We start from the raw sequence: 4,531 nt of genomic DNA, 5'->3' as shown, positions 1-4,531 counted from the left end.
TTCACGCTCTGCCTCTCTCTGTCTCTCAATAATAAATAAACATTTTAAATAAATAAATAAATAAATAAATAAATAAATAAATAAATAAATGAAATTTACTTGAAATTAAAGAAACAATTCTTTGAAACCATTTATTCTGCTACTCCAATGACTGAAGCAACTGTCTTTACTAAAAAATTAATGAAGATTCAGCTATAGTTCCAGGAGAATGACTTATCTGATAGTAGATAAGTAGAATGACTTATCTGATGATCAAGAAGAAGTGGAGATTTTGCTACAGAAATAGGAGTAGAATCCAAGCAATACTCTGGGGTGTTTCCATGTAATAACAGGCCTACTAATAAATATTAGATAAGACAATGTAATAGGGTCCACAGAGGCTCCAATAACAAAGGATGGATAACTTAGTTCAATTCACAAGTTAAAAAAATAAAGAAATATGACTTGAGAATATTCTGACCAAAGATAAAGTTATATGAAATAGAAATTAGGAAAAAAAATCAGTGACAAGTTTCCTTCCTCTAATCATTTCCAGCATTGTTTATGCTTACTCTATGTCCTTTCTCTTGCTTTTGTCCACTATTAAACACAGAGTGTATTGGCTGAATTTATCCATAGATCACAGAATATTGAGATACTATAATGATCGAGCAACCAAGAAATAGACATAACCCAGAGAACACAGGCTTCATCTTTGGAAGTAGCAACCAAAAATCACTTTTGGTTTTTTTTCCTGTGGTAAATAGAATAAGATTTTTTTTTCAACTGTTGAGACACACTGTGTAAAACAGGAATATTTTAGGCATTATATACACAGAAAAAAGAGTGAGTGAGTATCTGCCTAAGACTGTGGACAGGTGGGGGTATGGAAGAGAATTTCTATTGTTTTTGCCTGCTTGTTACCCCTTTTTCTCCTGGAAACAGATCCCAATATCTATGAAAGCAGGCAGAGGCAGTATGTGATGCAGACTGGCTCAAAATATCTCCTGCCCCTGACACTCATATAATATGCAATTCTGTGAATATTAATCTATCATAAAGAGGCTGAAGATTTATTAAATTACATTATTTTAAGGCTCCACCCTGGTGAGACTGCCCTTAACTCTGCTGTCATTCCCAGTGTTTCCCTGAGCTACCTTTGCTCAGACATGAATATTTAGCTTTAATTATTTCACTATCCTTCATATAATTCTCTTTCATTTGTTTAAGTTAGCTGAATCTGAATCTTTCTGTGATTATTGTTAATCTGGGAAACCAAAGAGTGTAGGTGCTACTAAATTAGAGTAACAGCCACAGCAATGTGACTTTAACATTTTGTATCATTTTTACCAGCAATTAGTTCGCCAAACATTTAAGAAGGCAAAAGAGTTCTGAGACGCACAAATCTCACTGAAAGTTACTTTCTGTTTCACCAAGAGATAAATCAAAATTTGGTGTCACTGATAGTGGTAATTATGTTGCAAAAATTTTGGTCACCAACATCAGAAACTATTTAAAGTACTGAAATATGCAGATATGGTTTAAATATAGTTATTGAGTTAAAGCTATTTTACTAAAGCTTTCTATGAGCCTGGATTAGTGGTTAGAAAAACATAAAGTGATTAATTAAATGAACTAATGTAAAGATGAAAATGTTATTAATATTGCCATTATAGAGGAATGATCAGGTGCTTTGTGCATAAATTCTTACTTAGAGGTAAACAAAGTCTTTCTGAAGGTCCACACAGTTATAGGCACATAATAGGTGCTTGATGTACGTTTTCTAATTGTGTGAATGACTTAATAGAAATTAAACCTTGAAGGATATTCTTCCATTGGATATAATAAAAAAAATCTGAGATAAAAGGTTAATTATCTAAAGAAAATTAGATAGAAAAGAAAATATAAATTTAAAAGACAAATAAAAATATTGGGAAAATAGTCATAGGTAATTTAATAAAAGTAGATATTTTTTAAAAACATAAGATTATATAATCTTTTCGCCTCTCCAGACATTTACTGAAAAACATGCAAAGGATTTCACGTTATAAAATAGTAAAAAACAATTGATACATATTTTGGAAAATGTTCTGTGTTCTCTGATGTTCTACTAGTGCCAGAACAAGAAAATGCAAATTTAGCCAAAAAATTAGATGCTGTCTTAACCACTTTAAAAAATAAAAGTCCCAAATGAGAGAAATAAGAAACTAACATTCTTTTGGAAAGTATTTTAGAGATTTAAGAAGCATCTTTTTTCATTTCCCTCCCCTAGGCCTCTTCTTCTAAGCAGTAGCTAAGTGCAATTCATTCTATTTTCTAAAATCTTTCTCCAATCTCTACTCCTCTCCACTGCCCACAGCTGCCTCTTCAGCTTAGTTTAACATCATAGCTACCTAAACTCCACAATTACCTTCTATTTTTCCCTCAGCCTCCAGTCTTATTCCCTTTGATACATTCTCCTCATTCTGCCACAAAGCAAATTAGATCATGCCGCTCTTATGCTATTGTAATACAATCTCTTTTACCTTACTTAAAATCCAACCGATTAATATGTTTTTAAGACACTTCATTTACTTTTGTGTTTCTGTTCAATTACTTATCCAACTTCATTTTCCCTTTCCCTGTCCTTCAACACCTTCTCCCATTCTAAAACTCCCGAATCTGAGTTCCAGGCACCCCGACTTCCATCTTCCCATGTTCTAACCTCTTGACCTTGGCCCAGGTTTCTTTTTGCAAACCATGCTTCCTTTAATCTGACTAAACTCTAAGCATCCTAGATACAGATTCAGTTTTGATATCAATCACTTAGCCATTAATACAACTAGTTCCTTTCCAGTAAACTCCTATGGAAACCTACAATTAGCCTATAACAGCAACCTGAATTTGGTTTCATTTAACCCAAATCAAGTGTAGATTTTAAAACTGCATCAAAATTTACTTTGATTTATCATTTAAAAATGATTTGAAAACCCCCCTTTACAGCTTTTAATATTTTTGTTTTCCTTTAATAATTTCTCTACAAATCTAATCTTTTCTTATCTGTAGAGTTCATGTTACCATCTCTGCTTTTTTGCCTTCTTATGATTTTTCTTTAATTAAAGGCATACTTTTAAATTTTAAATTTTTTTTTTCAACGTTTATTTATTTTTGGGACAGAGAGAGACAGAGCATGAACGGGGGAGGGGCAGAGAGAGAGGGAGACACAGAATCGGAAACAGGCTCCAGGCTCTGAGCCATCAGCCCAGAGCCTGGTGCGGGGCTCGAACTCACGGACCGCGAGATCGTGACCTGGCTGAAGTCGGACGCTTAACCGACTGCGCCACCCAGGCGCCCCATAAATTTTAAATAATGCTTTCTAGCATGTAAATAATTTTACCAGGTCATACCCTGAAAATTACAAATATTTACAGTTTATTCAGAAGCCACAGATATTTTTGACCATATAGTATTTGCAAAGAAACATCTAAACACTCCGTGTCCTTTTCTATGGCATATGTTAACATAATTTTTAAATAAAAAGAGACATTTCATGAACAGCAACTTTTTTACCCAAATATACTGAAAAGATCAAGAGCATACTGACATTACATTTTATTGGTATTTATAGAAATAGGTGGCATAATATAAAAATGTAAAACTTGATCTATTTATCATTTTCCCCACTGGATATAATATCACTACTTTTACTCTAACCTCATTCAGAATAACCATTCATGAAAAGTATCCACAAAAAAGACTGCAATAGATTATCCCCATCTATTCTAACATACACAATTTTCTCCCCTTTTTTATTTAGCAGGAAAGATTTGATTTAAAGGAGAATGAAATATGACCTCACAGCTCGTTGAGTTCAGCCCTGCAACTGGCTCTGCACTGATGACATTAAGCCTGCTTGGGATTCTGTCTCTCGTTTTCTCAGCCCTCCCCAGCTTGTGCTCTCTGTGTCTCTCTCAAAATAAATAAATAAACTTTAAAAAATAAAATAAAGGACGATGAAATACATCCTTTGTCTGCTAAATGCAACAAGCTCATATTCTGAGGAACATGAGCTTTTTAAGAACATAAAAGTGTCTTCTGAAATGTTCTATAAGGAATACTATCAGCTGAATTTTTCCCAGAGAGATATCTATAATATTCTACTTTCATCGAGAGGAATTTTGAATGTTTAAAACAATATTTAAATAAAAAAATAAAGAGAAATGCATGGTTAAGATTCCATTCGGATTTAAAATGTTAGGTATTACATAGCAATCCTCTGGTTCAGGATCCATTAGGGAACATGGGTGTGGAGGACGAAGAAAGGGCCATTTAAGATTATCTCCATTTCGTAAATAAAGCGATGGAATCTTAACTTTCATCCACCATAGAGTTAGCTACGTATAGACACAATATTCAAAACTAGGTCTGTCTCGTTCTCTAGTCTGTGATTTGAAACAACATGTACTTCCCACCACCCATTGCACATGTAGCGATTTTATTGTAATATTTGATTTAAAAATCTTATGCATAATATTTTATAACTGTATTACTCTACTATTAAGAGATAGTCAGT

The sequence above is a fragment of the Prionailurus viverrinus genome, chromosome B1 (assembly GCF_022837055.1).
Source record: "Prionailurus viverrinus isolate Anna chromosome B1, UM_Priviv_1.0, whole genome shotgun sequence".
NCBI classification, from domain to species: Eukaryota; Metazoa; Chordata; class Mammalia; order Carnivora; family Felidae; genus Prionailurus; species Prionailurus viverrinus.
Note: the sequence above shows the minus strand (reverse complement) of the source record.